The 15668-nt window shown below is 37.1% G+C and overlaps 1 protein-coding gene across 4 annotated transcripts in view; it reads right to left on the reverse strand.

The window, feature by feature from the left end:
- FTCDNL1 (formiminotransferase cyclodeaminase N-terminal like) overlaps positions 1-15668 on the reverse strand; it is a 97004-nt gene that overhangs the window by 64360 nt on the left and 16976 nt on the right. The gene's annotated exons all lie outside the window — the stretch shown is intronic.

A 15668-nucleotide genomic window follows, 5' to 3' on the forward strand; every position in this document is an offset into this window, starting at 1 on the left:
ATTGTTGTTTTTTAAATAGCATTTATCTGTAGTCAATGTTATTAAATGGTAATTATTTGGCCCTGCCTAAAAATAGCTCCTAGAAGGCATATGGTTTTTAAGAAATTTTTAAACACCACTTCATAGCACCATCTTGTGGATTTTAGAGGAATTCACTTATTTCAGTTTAAAATGTCTAATTATTTCTCCAGAAAAGGAGGAAATGAGAATATAGAAACCATAAAAAAATTAGGATATTCTTTACTTATTTAAATGTTCTATGATTCTCTGAATTGGGCCTTAGTGAAGTTTGACTTTGACTTTGACTTTGAAGTACGTGGTCAAGATTTCTATTTGGCTCCAACTACAGCCGCCCTTTAGCCTTTGGAAAATCAAATAGCCACACACCTACGTTATCATTGTGATGTCTGCATCACGTACAGTCAGCAAAGCAGGAACATAATGCCAACAAGGAAGGCCAATGAGCCAGTTAATATTTGAATGTTCAATGTGAACACACAGATAGAACTTGGAATTAACATTTCCTTATGTGCTGTAAGTATGGGAAGAGCAAAATGTTGCTCAATTAGGGAAGCTTGTGAAAGTTGATAATCTTATATAGAAAACACAAATCTTTAAGTGGCTAAATTGAGAAATAGGGGGATTAACCACAGTCTGAGTATTTGTTCCTGTACCATGATATCAAACTTTAAAATGTTTAATTATCGAGATTTTCTAATTGTAATAGTGGACAATAAAGTATACATTTCATATTTCTTATATCCAAGAAGTTTATCCTATGACTAGAAGCCCGATGCACGGAGATTCGTGCCAGAATGGGCCTTCCTTTCCCTGGCTGCTGGCACCGCTTTCGCTCTGGTCCGGAGCCGCCTTTCTACCTCCCTACGCTGCTCAGAGGCCCAGAGCGGCCAGTGATGGGACAGGACGCCTCCGGCCGCTTGTCAGGCACGTATGCAAATTAACCGCCATCTTTGTTGGTTACTCACTTCTGATGGGCTGTGGGCTTCGGGTAGGTACGGTCAATTAGCATGTTTGTCTATTATTAGGTAAGATAATATCTAGCTTCAGCCTCTAAAAATTGTTGATATACTATTACACTGTTTGGCATTCAGCTGAAAGGTGTATTTATATACCTCTAAATCTAAAAGGAGAGTACAATGGAAAGAAGATGATATAAAACATAATAGATTTGAAGTTTCTCTTTTTCAACCATATGAGTTATGTTTGTGACTTGAAAGATATTCAGCACAAACTACCAGGAGCATCAAATGCCAAGGGCAGTTTGGGAGCCTACACGGGATTACAGATATGGAGAAAGCCTTTCTAACTAATAGAGGCAATTAAAATCTAATTTTATAGACAAAGTGCTTACTTGGCTATAACATTTTTTGTTTTTACCATCCCAATACATAATCACCATTTCTTCTTCATGATATAAACTTAGCATAGCCATATATTAAAAGATTTTGTCCTTTGATCATCTCTTCGGTTCTTCTTTTCAAATAGAAACACCAAGAATTGCCAACCAGGTTCAGCCTAGGGCAATTGGGAATCCAAGCGAAATTCTTCTCTAAGATAAGGTGCCATTACTTTGGAAAATGGAAAAAAGCAAAGTTGTTATAAAGAGAACTTTTATGCAGGAATTACCACATAATTGTCTTGACCCAAAGTAACTATTTTATGTTTCAAGACAGTGGACTACTTTTCCAACCTGTGTAGCTTACCATAGAGAGCCCCAGCAGGTGGATCAGAGCAGTGAAATCTGGCAGCCATGACAACAATAATTGTAAAGGCAATTAACTCTCTTTAATCCACATTATCTCTGTAAGAAGGCAATCAATACCATGAATAACTCATTTTTGGCTTTGAGTGGATAGAGAGACATCCTGATTACTCAGTATAGCATCACATGGGCTAAAGATCAAGAAGCCACACTTTCATTCCGGCCTGTCACCAAGTGGGAAACACTGGACAAATGACTCAGGTTCTCTGTACCTCAGTCCCCATGTCTGTAACATCAGGGAGCTGGACAATGTCTTCCATAATGTCCTTTCCAGCTCCATAGGTTAAGGTTCTACGAATGTCCTTTCAGGTGGGAACACAGCCCAACCATCACATTCTCTTTTCATAGTTCAAGGGATGATTTGACGAGTGTTGCCTTGCACAGTTTAGGAATCTAACAAGATCATCTCTAACTTCTCCTCCTAGTGACCAAAGGTAGAAGAAGTACTATCTGTTAAGTTTTTCAACTTTTCTTAATACCATCTTCTTTCCACATATAACACCTCTGCAGACAGGCGTTTTTTTACATGTAAATGTTTCAGAGGACAGCTTTTAATTCTACTATTCAAAAATGTAGGTTGCAAGTCCCTGAACTTTTCATACTTTACAGACCACAGTCATACATCCTTTAAAGAACCTTTTTCTGAAGAGGGCCTGTGGGACAGTTACTCCTTGGGGTGCTAAGTTTTCCACAATCAAAATACGTTTGGGTCTCACCGCTTGGTATACTGTCTTCTTGGATATTCACAATGGCCATTATAACTTTAATGATTATAAAATCCATTTTAATCTTATTTCCTGATTGTTTTGTTTTAATTTAGTTGATTTGGATTCAGTTAATCTGGCAGGATTTTGGGGGGTGGGGTGGGGTGGGGTGGTATCACTTCGGGAAATGGCTTTATCTTTCTAAATCTGTCATTTTAACTGACCGACACAGAAGCCATTTTGGGAAGGTGTGATGCTTCCCTGGAGCTTTTCCAGCTCCTTTGTTATTGTATTTAATTTCTTCCTAGAAACAATAACCTCTGACCTTTCTCTTTAACATGAGGATGGCCACTTAACGGATAAGTGAACTACCTTAGTTCAATAGTTGGGTCTTCTCAGTGATTCAGGTATCTCCTTTTTTCATTACCGTACCTATCATTTCAGTATTAGATAGGTTTAACTCAAAGGTAAACTAAAAACATTTATGACTACTTTAGTGGGTTCCTTTGTGAGACCTTGGTCAAATATGCTACTGAAAGTCCATGTTCAATATTCACTGGAATCAGAAGCACCTGAGTGTGAGAATTTACACACACACACACACACACATACACACACACACACACACACACACTTATCTATTTACAAGAACTGAGAAGATCAGTATAAGAACCTGGAACCTGCAGCAATAAGAAATAAGAGGGGATAACATTTCTACTTAATGAGAACTTCTTACCCCACACCAACCTCTCATCTACTGAAATAATACACTAACTTCGTAAAACCAGAATCATGATGTGTCTTTTGTTGGACACTAGGCAATCATTGTGGCAAAGGTGATGAGTCAGTTCATCTCAAAGTTAAACATGGTTTTAAATTTAAGCTATAGACACACCATAAAAAATAGTGTTTAGGATAACCAACATAATTTACTTATTGGCATTAAACAAAGATACATTATCAAATATTCTGCTAAAATAATCATTCAAAATATTTTTGTTAAATATTTTTCATTAATTTTTATATTTTAATGTCATAATATGGACCCACACATCGTAGTATTTTATGGCATTTTCTGATGACAACTTTGTTTCTATTTACTATTTAAAGATATTCATATTGTATTTTTCTCTTAAAGTTATACACATTCATGTTATTTTTATCTTATTTACAAATTAAGCACATTTAAACTATGAATATACTTTTAAATCTTAAATGAGAAATACTTTTTTTAAAAAGCAGCAGGAATTAGACATTGAGTGTCCAAAATATTGAAAACATAACCCCTTTAAAAATATCTACCATCTCTTTCCTCCCTCTCCTTCTAATTGAAACTAGTTTCTTTTGAACATGTCTTTTGCCAATGTTCCTGCAAACTATTTTTGTTTGAAAATTTCAGGGTGGAGTAGTTTGTTAGATGAAGGAAACTGTATTTGCAATTATAGCTTATAAAGTAAAGAAAACCATAAACTCTATTTAGCATCAATTTGACTCAAGGTCAAAATTAGATTTTCTCTTCCTATAATATTTGAATTATAAACTTCTCTTCTTGTAAGTAGATTTGAGGGGTTGGCTGGAAACTGCAATATAATGTATGAACACCAGATTTAAGGTACAATTTGAAGCGACCAGCTCACTTAATTTTGACCTTGTTCTGTTACTGTAATGATTTTCCAGTCTTGGTACTGATGCCATTGTATACTTTCTTAATTCAGTAACAAGACTGGTTTTAAACATTTCAGATTAACACTATTAAAGATTGGAGTCATTTATTTTCATGCAAGGCTGTGAGGTGACAGATGGTAATAGTTGCAAAGAAAGGTATTGGGGTCTACTGTGCAACATAATTATACAGACTTAGGTGCTATGAGAAAATAATTAACTGTGGAGAGATAATTCCTGACCTGTAGAGCCCTATACTATATAGATTTTTAAACTTAAGCTTCCATGCCAAACATTCACAAATCAATGTTAGAGAAAATATCCTCGGAGTAGGAAAGCATGGGGATTGGGCTGGAACAATCACCTCCCATCAACTCTTATCTGAATGCATCACATCACTTACGATGGTTCCTAAAGATAAATTGAAACATCAAACTTATTGTGCTTTAATTACTTTATATTAGACTGTTTATGAAATCACAAATCACTGAGCTGAAAAGACCTGAAAAAATCCTCTGAAGAGGCAGGGATTGGATACATGTATCCCTTGTTAAGGAATCAGACTTTAAAAGAAATGGAAAATCATTAAAGGTTTGCTATGATCGAATGTTTGTGTCACCCCAAAATTCATATGTTGAAAACTTAATGCCCAAGGTGATTAGGAGGCGGTGATAAAAGAGATCCCAAGGTCCATATAAAGGGATACAGAAATAAGTCTGCAATCTGTAACTGGGAAGAGGGCCTTCACCAGAACCCATCCACACTGGCATTCTGATCATGGACTTGCAGCCTCCAGGACTGTAAAAATAACTTTCTGTTGTTTATAAGCTACCCAGTCTATGGTATTTTTTTAAAGCAGCTGAATGGACTAAGATGGCTGTTAGGCCAGAATCTGAGATTTGGTAAATAAATCTGGCTCATGACCAAGCAATGAGAATCACATAGAAGCACTGTAAAGCACTTGATGAGAGGGCTACCCCTAGGTTTTTCCTGCAGATGACCAGAAGTAGGTGGGTTACCAAGGTTACCTTGGTTATTCGGTAACTTTTCAATAACCTCTCCAACTTCCTTGGTCATCCTTCAAGTGAGTATGAAGATGCACTGAGGACAACTTGGGCATTGGGTAAAGCTAAGTCTAGGCATGCCTCCTCAGCTTTTCTCCAAGATTACAAAAGCCTGATATCAGTGATACGGTACTGATTTTTATCATAATTTGTTGCATCTAGAGCCAAAAGTAATTTTTTTGTCATGAAGACAAATGTTTTTAAATTTCTTTATCTATATGTTCTAAGAAGGGCTCTCTAAGATTAGACTGATATCTACATATCAGGCAGTATATATGTTTAGTATGCCAAGCTCTTAAGAGGAGGGGTATGTGTTTGCTGAATTTTATATAAAATTTCAAACACAAGCATGGAGAAGAGTATAATGGCTCTCATGTACCTAGCTTATCAATTATCAATGTGTAGCCAATTTTTTTCATCTATACCCCATCTATTTTTCCTGTTTCCTCCAACCTACCCCTCAAAGTGTGTTTTAAAAGGAAAGCCCAGTTATAATATGTCATCCATAAATTTAAGAGGAGGTTTTTTAAGTCAATACATCACTGTTTTTTCCATGACTTACCTTTGGAAAAGTTAGGGTTACCCAAGTGCTGTTTGCCCTCAAGAGTCCCTGATCCCAACCATGGTTCTGTTCTCTCAAATAACTTCCATGTTTATACTTCCTATACCACTCACTGATCAGTGGGATTACCTATGAAGATGAATGTCAGTTTGGCAACTTGATTTAAAAGGTGTCCAAAAGAATTACTAGTCATCCATTCACTCGTTTATTCATTCAACAGATATTTGCTGTTCTAGGCACCAGAGGCACAGTATTGACAAATTAGACAGAGAACCTGCTCTCCACACTTATTTTCTCGGATTTTGACAAAGAGCAACCACTACTTGGAAGACTACCTCTTTGTATGGCACTGATGTTCCTGATTCCACTCTATTTTCCCTCTGGGAGATTCGTTAGATCCTCACCAAAAGCCTATGTTCACAGATAAGGTTTAACACGTTTTACATGTGTCTACTGCCACCCTACTCCCCCAGCTCCCACCCCCTGCCCTGAAGACTGCTCCAGGAAAGTCTGGGGAAAATATGAATGACCATATTTTCATCTCAAAATGAGGTACTAATAGAAAAAAAAGTAACCTGTATCCAAAATTCAGGGTTTTGAGAATAAAATTTCTAAATAATTACATGACAGCATTCAGAAAATATGTGTTTCTATACAAAATTGCTGTATAATTTAGTAACTATGCTGTATTATTCTAAAAAGAATAATTATGCAAAATTAGTTCCTTTCTATATCAATCTCTAATTTAAAAAACTGATGTTTAGAGCTATAGAGGTTATCATTGTTTTTGCAACATTAAATGCTAATTTGAATTCCTTTAGAAAACCATTTGTAGTACTTTGAACTTTTGCTGTTCCAAAATTGACCTTCTCTCTTGAAAGGTAGTTGGTGGGGAAAAAAATCAATATTTAAGCACACAAAATATACCTTTCATAAAAAAAAAAAGTATAACAATAGCAGTCACATAAAAGTTTCCTCCCTTTTAAAATTTAAACTGGTTTTAGCTGTTTATTTTTATTTCCTCAATCAAAAATTTAATTGTAATAAGCTATAATATAAGGCATTTTCTGCCATTGCTTCTTTGGAGATTGAGAATAGAAATGGTTTCTAATTTTAAAGATTGAAAAGATTTAATAACTGGATGAATTATATTTTTAAATTCCCATTAATTTATTTTCAAATGAGGAAAACCCACAACTTTGAGAAACTGATTATTATGGGGGGAAAGGCCTTGATTTGTAATTGTACCCAAATATGAAAGCCTACATTTTGTAAGCATAAAGATTACATTCTCTTCAAAAGATTTGCAAATTCTCATAGGCACATAACTTAGAGAATGAAAAGATTGTAATTTGAAAAATTACAGATTTCATTGTTTTTTTGATGTGTGAAACCTATAAACAAATATCAAGAGATTGTATTGCAAGACTAAAAATCCCTTGTTTAGTTTGTGAGGGACAGTGCCCTATGTGGCTTGCAACCCTGACTTAAGAGAAAAATGCAGAGTAATGCAAAAGACACTCTAATCACTGCATCTAATTACAAAGAAGAATAACTCAGTAAAAAATTTAAGTATCCTTGGGCAGGCGTGTGGTCTGGTGGTCAGAGCATGGGGTTTCAAGTCAGTAGTCTAAATTTCTATTTTAAACACCACTTCTAAAATTTTCCATGACTTTGGGTATGACATTAACTTTATTTTTAAATATGAATTTGAGATTCATGCTTGATAATTACAAAGTAGCCTTTTAATCCTCTATTAGAAGTATAAATCGAATACCATAAAAGTTAACAGAGGGGCAGGTGTTTTCTTGACTCCTTGATGGTAAACAACAACAACAACAACAAACACACTTGATAAAAAAGGTCAGGTGAATGTAAATGAATTTAGAATTCTTTCTCTACCATTTGCTAGTAGCATAGCTATACCCATGTGTTATTTCAAAGTCAGTTCAGGGCATTATTTACCAATCAATTCCGATAGCTTTCCTCTAAATTGCTCATTTGCTTTTAGGAAATGGTAGTCCTCAGTGGAGCCAACGTTGCTCTTTTTATACTAATTGTTATTGTCACTCGAAGGAACTTGCACTCCACATTGATGTGCCTGCTTTGTATTTTGTTTATGTGCAGTGCTTTTTAAGTGTTCCTCCAAGTGTAATAAGTACAGGCAAATTACCATGTAAGTTTTCTTTAAACTAAGGCTAGATTTCTAGGGATGAATGTAGGTAAGTAATTCAAATTCTAACATACCTCTAGAAATCAATTACCAAGGAAATTTTCACAGGGAATAATTAACATTTGAATTCAAGGAATGTGACCTGACTTATAGGACTGTTCTATTTCTTTCTTTCTCTCTTTTTAAAGTTTCAGTACTCAACGGATCTTTCTAAGTATGGTGATATTTTTGTATGCTTTTTAGTCCTCAGTTTAGCTAAAGAGTGGGCTTTATTTTTGGGAGAATCCAGCCAGTCTAATTTGCTAAAACAGCCAGTATACAGCTCTACTGGTTTGGCTCGGTGGATAGAGGGTAGGCCTGCGGACTGAAGGGTCCCAGGTTTGATCCTGGGGTGTGTGTGTGTGGGAGGGAGCACATGCCTGGATTGCAGGCTAGATCCCAGTAGGGGCGTGCAGGAGGCAGCCAATCAATGATTCTCATTGTTGATGTTTCTATCTCTCTCCTTCTCCTTCCTTTTCTGAAATCAATAAAAATATATTTTAAAAAATAAAACAGCCAGTATACAAATTAGAAACAAAGAGTAAAATCAGGAATATTGTGGGTATTAATACAGCATGCAGGAGGTTATACACCATGTGGCCAAAACCCCAACCCCAGAAAGAGCCTTCAGTGCCTGATCTATTGCACACTTTTCAGGCAAGAAGTGATCTTTAAAAACAGCAATTTATCAAGATAATGCCTCATGAAAGGAAATGGAGATCATTATAAGGTAAAGTAAAACAGCTTAAGGACAGGTCTTGTTTTATGTTTCCCTGGTTAGAAATGCAGTGTAAGAGAAAGTACTTAAAGCACTGTTAAACCGTCCAGCTATCAGGTTAGAAATCACGGCGTTGAAGGAGCAAATGCCCGCGGGATCAGTCTGGTCCTCAGGCATTAGACAGGAGGAAACTCGGAACTGTCCTCTGGGGGAGATCTTAAAACGGAACCCTGTGAGATGGTATGCAGCAGCTCTAACAGCTTAAGCAAGTGCCTCTAGATTCCCAAGTGAATGTATGTTAAATAAAAAAGGGGTAAAATCCAACTTATTAAGTTTATAAAGTTAAAGTTATATTTATTTTTTCAAAACCTTGAACATTTAGGAAAATAGTAGTAATACCAATTATAAATGCAGAAATCCAGTTCTGCCTTAAGTTCACCTCTCATTTTCCTGCTTGGGCCTGTTCAATGTATCATGCATTCAAAAATAATAACAAGAAAGAGAGGAATTTCTTAAAATTTGTTACCTTAGTTATGAAACATTACATCTCCCTTTAAAAATCAAACTCTGATTCTTCATGCTCTCTATAGGTTCCCAAATCCAACCCTACTTTACCTCCCTAGCCCCTAAACACACAATGGAAATAAATGAAAAACAATACTTCCTACACCTGATGCTATCCATCTGAGAAGGGCAAGGTGAAAAAGCAAACAAACGTGGGACTAAATTCTGCCATAACAGAATGATTACAGTGGATCAACTTCTAGAATAGGGAATGCAGGCTTTTCACCTTTATTCATCAGAAGACATTTTTCTAAGTACTAACTGTGATGATAAATTGTAATTCCTATTTAGTAGATACTTGAACTATCTCCAAAAGTTCACATTTCCTACCATTAGCCCCGGTTTTATACATATTACAGCATAGAGTTTGCATTGAAATCCTAAATCTGCTAGAGTACTTTATGCGGACATGGGACATTTGGCCTGGTGCAACAGAGCTAGGAACCTGGTTGGAAACTTTGGGAAAAGAGTCCCTTTGTTGTCTCAATGTATTACTCATCCTATGAAATGCAAATTTTATTACTGACAGAGCAAAGCTGTCTCTAAAAGGTTACTGTGGAATCAGAAATAATTATTTTAACAATAGATTTCCGTAATTTTATTTCAAATCTTGAATTTATTTCAAATTTAAAGTGTGCTACAAGCAATTTTTATGTTGGACTGCCAACAAAAAAAAATTTTTTTTTCAATAACTGTAACTTAGAAGCTATAAAAATGACAATGTGTATTAATTGTATTAAAGTACGGCATTCTCATTATTGACTAAGGTTTTGAAATGGCTTACCACCTCTCATAAGGATTAATATTTATCATGATAGAACTTTATATAACAGAAGTAATTACTGTTAGGATTAGGTTCAACTGTGAGAAACAGAAAACACCAAGTAACAGTGTTTAAATAAGAGAGAAGTTTTTTTCTCATGTAAAATCCAGAAAGAGTCAGGACTGGTACACATTCAGAATCAGGCTTTTCTGACCATCCTCAATGTTCAGTTTCCAATTTGTGATTTAAGATGGCTACCCTACCTCCAACCACTGAATTCATAGTTCAGGTAGCAGAAAGAAAAAAATGGAGCATGTCCCACCCAGAACACTTCATTGTAACTTTTATGACTAACATGTGATCATGATTCTATGACATAGAATCTTCATAATTTTCAATTCTTTTGTCATTATATTATCTTTTTTAAGATATATTTTTATTGATTTCAGAGAAGAAGGGAGAGGGGGAGAGAGATAGAAACATCAATGATGAGAGAGAATCATTGATTGGCTGCCTCCTGCTCGCCCCACACAGGGGATCAAGCCTGCAACTCGGGCATGTGCCCTGACTGGGAATTGAACAGTCACTTCCTGATTCACAGGTCGACACTCAACCACTGAGCCATGCCAGCTAGGCTGTATTGTCTTTTAACACAAGGTTTGTTTATATGTTATCTATGTTAACCCTTTGCACTCGCTTGCTTTTTTCTCCATTCCTTTATTCTAATGCTAACCATGTCAAGTCACACTCGACATCCGAGTGCAAAAGGTTAAAAGATAATATCAGGAAAAGATAAAATCATGGTTCTCATGCCAAAGCAATTTTGAGAAAGAAGGCATCGCACTTCCTAATTTCAAACTATATTACAAAACTACAGTAATCAAAGCAGAAATGGTACTACCATAAAAACAGACACAGAGATCAATGGAACAGGATAAAGAGCTCAGAAATAAACCCATGAATATATAATTTAAGACAAAGGAACCAAGAAAGTACAATGGGGAAATAAACAGTCTCTTCAATACATAGTGTTCAGAAAACTGGACAGCCACATAAAACTGGATCACTATCTTACACCAAACATAAAAAATTAACATAAAATGGATTAAAAACTTTAATGTAAGACTTGAACCATAAAACTCCTAGAAGAAAATATAGGTAATAAGCTCCTTGACATCGGTGTTGACAATGATTTTTTAGGCTTGACACCCAAAGCAAAGGTAACAACATCAAAAATAAACAAATGGTATGACATCAAACTACAAAGCTTCTGCACAGCCAAAAAAAAAAACCCACAAAAAACAAAACAAAACAACAACAACAACAAAAAATCAACAAAATAAAAAGGCATCTTACTGAGAGAAAATATTTGCAAGTCATATGTCTAATAAGGGCTAATATAAAAAGATGTAAAGAACTCATACAACTCAAGAGCAAAACAACAACAAACCAACAACAACAACAACCCCCAAACAATCCAATTTTAAAACAGGCAGAGGATCTTCAGAGACATTTAAGAAATTGTTATAGAAGGCCAAAGTATACATGAAAAGGTGCTCAACATCACTGATCACAAGGGAAATGTAAATCAAAACCATAATGAACTATCACCTTACATCTATTATCAAAAAGATAAGAAATAGCCTGGCCAGTGCGGCTCAGTGGTTGAGCGTTGACCTGTGAACCAGGAGGTCACAGTTCGATTCCCAGTCAGGGCACATGCCCGGGTTGCGGGCTCAACCCCTCAGTGTGGGGCGTGCAGGAAGCAGCTGGTCAATGATTCTCTCTCGTCATTAATGTTTCCATCTCTCCCTCTCCCTTCCTCTCTGACATCAATAAAAAAATATTTTTAAAAGAAGAAATAACAAGTGTTGATGAGGATGTGGTGAGAAGGGAACCCTGTCTAATGTTGGTGGGAATGTAAACTAGTGCAGCCCCTATGGAAAACAATATAGAGGTTCCTGAAGAAACTAAAACCACAACTATTGTATTATCTAGCAATTCCACTTTTCTGGGTATTTGTCCAAAGGAAATGAAAACACTAACTTGAAAAAGTATCTGCATCCCATGTTTAGTGCAGCATGATTTACAGTAGCCAAGAGAAGGAAGCAATCTAAGTATTTATGGATAGATGAATGGATAAAGAAAATGTGGACACACACACACACACACACACACACACACACACACACACACACACAGAGGAATATTATTCAGCTATAAGAAGAAAATCCTGCAATTTGCAGCAACGTGGATGGACTTTGAGGGCATTATTCTAAGTGAAATAGGTAAGAGAAAGACAAATACCTCACTTATATGTAGAATCTAAAAAAATAGTTTTTAAATCAAGCTCAAAGATATAGAGAACAGATTAGTGGTTACCAGAAATGATAGGTTGGGGTGGGTGAAAAGGGTGAAGTTGGTCAAAAGGTACAAACAGCCAGCTATAAAATGAATAAATAAGCCCTGGGTATGCCTGGGTACGCCATGTATAGCATGGTGACAGTAGTTAACACTGTAGTGCATATTTGAAAGGTGGTAAGACAGTAGATCTTAAAATTTCTAATCACAAGAAAAAAATTGTTACTATGTATGATGATGGATGTTAACTAGACTTATTGTGGTGAACATTTCACAATATATAAAAATATTGAACCATTATATTGTAAACCTGAAACTAATATAATGTTGTATGTCAATCATATCTCAGTTAAAAAACACACTTGAAAGAGTTTAATAAATATAGCTGTATTACAGATTACAGTATAGTATGAGATGAAAATAACCCCATATATATGGTAGCCTTTAATAGCTATTCATGCTAAATTTAAAACATGTGCCATGCCATAGTTCTTACAATCCAGGCTAAAGAAGTCAGAGGTGGTCTCTTCCAGACCAGCTGACTGACCCCGGGCAGTTTCCTAACTCAAACCTGTTTCTCTGGCACAAAATGGATATAAGAAAACTTAGCTCAATGAGCTTTTATAGAATTAAATCAACAATACCAAACACACATATGTGCACAAAAAGGATTAGCTCCTTCACTATCTTAGGAAGCTGTGGCTTTTTAAAAACTTCACTGTGCCTAATAATGACCGTGGGAGCTGTTTACAATGGAGACTATCACCCTAGCTGGTTTGGCTCAATGGATAGAGTGTCAGCCTGCGGACTGAAGGGTCCCAACTTCCATTCCGGCCAAGGGCACATGCCTGGGTTGCAGGCTCATCCCCAGTAGGGGGTGTGCAGGAGGCAGCCGATCAAGGATTCTCTCTCATCATTGATGTTTCTCTCTTCTCTCTCTCTCTCTCTCTCTCTCTCTCTCTCTCTCTCTCTCTCTCTCTCTCTCTCTCCCCTTCCTCCTAAATATCAGTAAAATATATTTTAAAAAATAAAATAAAATGGAGACTATGTCCTGGATCTGTGATCCTGGGGCTTGGAACAGAAAAGCACCAAGAATGACTTCTGTGTGGATGGTCCCCAGATCCCCCTGAGAAAAAGTGTCCTCGGTGCGAGGGGCACCAGGCGGGGGAGCAGCTGTTCGCTGGTCTGGTTTGCCTCTCCAAGAGATTTAACACATGGCTGAAGGCAAAAGGTTTTCCTTTTCACACCTCCTTAGCCATCTGTAAAATGTGGATAATAGCCACGTCTTCCTTATCATAAAATACTCAATGAGGATTTAGAAATCAAATCCATTGTTTTTGTCCCAAGTGAGACTTTTATAAAAAACGACCAAGAAAAGGAGAGTTAAAGTTGAAAAGGGAATAAAACCAAAAGGAAACATGTTTGGTAAAAGGCATAAAATTATGTTTGGAATGAGGTAGGATATGAACACACGAAGTGAAAAGGGACTGAAGACAAAGGGACTGAAGCAAAGCAAAGATGCAGCAGAAACACGGGCAGTCAGCCACCAGGTGCTCACTCCGATGTTCACTTGGGAGAGTTCAGGAATCAACAGTGACACGTTCAGCTAAGGGAACGAGTTAAAAGGAACAGTAGCAAAAGGGACCGGGAGAAAAGGAATGAATACAGGGGCGAAGAAAAACGAAAAGAAAAGGAAGGCAAAGCAGTTCTGGAATTTGTATCTTGCCCAATTCCCTTAAGATCCACGAGAAAAGAAAATTCTGTTGAAGGAAAAGAACCAAGCAGAATTTCTGAAGGGAAGCGCACAGAACCCAGAACCTAAAGAGCAATTTGTAGTTGGAAGATTTTTCTTCTAAGTCAGCAAATACCCACACAAGGATCTCATTGAAGGAAATCTGATTATAAAGTCACTAGGGGTGATTTAAGGCTCTCTCATTGACAGATGCCAGGATGAAAGACTGAATTTCAGAAATAGACCAATTTAAAACAAATATGGGGGGAAATGGTGAGGGGATAAAAACATCTGGCTATTAATGCTATTAAAATAAGATACTAAGGGCCTGGCTGGTGTAGCTCAGCAGTTGAGCTTCAACCTATGAACCAGGAGGTCACAGTTCAATTCTGGTCAGCGCACATGCCTAGGCTGTGGGCTCGATCCCCAGTAGGGGGCGTACAGGAGGCAGCCAATCAATGATTCTCTCTCATTGATGTTTCTCTCTTTCTCTCCCTCTCCCTTCCTCTCTCTCTAAAATCAATAAATACATATTAAAAAAACAGGATACAAAGGGTTTTTTTTAATGATTTTTAAATGAACATGTTATTTATGATACTGGTAAATTGATAAGAAGAGATCATAGAAATGGTAAAACTCCTGAAAAAAATGAAAGAGAAAGTATAAAAGTGTGATAAAGCATCTATAGCAAGGTCACTTGCGTTTCTAGTTTGTGCCTTCCTCCCCCATTTACCTCTCTTTCCCTCTCCCTGCACTTCCAGCTGACAGCCACGCTCTGGATTCCCTTTGCCAGAGAACTTTTGTAGCTGGTTTAGTTTAAAAGCACAAGTTTCATATACTCAAGCTATTGCTATTTTTTGTAAAAGCCCAAATTCACAGAACATATATGATAGGAACCCCACTGGCGAGGGGAGAAGGAAGCAGGAAGAGAGGCATGCACTGTGCCAACTGTGTGTTGAAATGTTCTAAAGGCTTTTACCTTTAATGGGTGAAAAGGACAGTGGTATTTAACAACTGCTGTGCTTTTAATAGCAAACAATTTACTCAAGCTGTTTGTGTAAAAACTGGTTGTTCTTAAGCCGTGAAACACAACTTGGAAATCTAATAGATTCACTTTATTTTACTTTATTGTGGATATTTAAAATTACTAAATACTTCATGCTTACAAAAATGTATATATACACATATATACATACTAGAGGCCCAGTGCATGAAATTTGTGCATGGGGGTGGGGTGTGTCCCTCAGCCCAGCCTGCACCCTCTCCAATCTGGGACACCTCTCACAATCCAGGACTGCTGGCTCCCAAACGCTTGCCTGCCTGATTGCCCCTAACTGCTTCTGCCTGCCAGCCTGATCACCCACTAAGCACTCCCCTGCCAGCCTGATTAATGCTTAAATGTCCTCCCCTGTTGGCTTGGTCGCCCCTAACTGTCCTCCCCTGCAGGACTGGTTGCCCCCAACTGCCCTCCCCTGCTGGCCTGGTCACCCCTAACTGCCCTCCCTTGCCAGCCTGGTCGCCCCTAATTGCCCTCCCCTGCAGG

Source organism: Cnephaeus nilssonii (assembly GCF_951640355.1).
Source record: "Cnephaeus nilssonii genome assembly, chromosome: 10".
NCBI lineage: Eukaryota > Metazoa > Chordata > Mammalia > Chiroptera > Vespertilionidae > Cnephaeus > Cnephaeus nilssonii.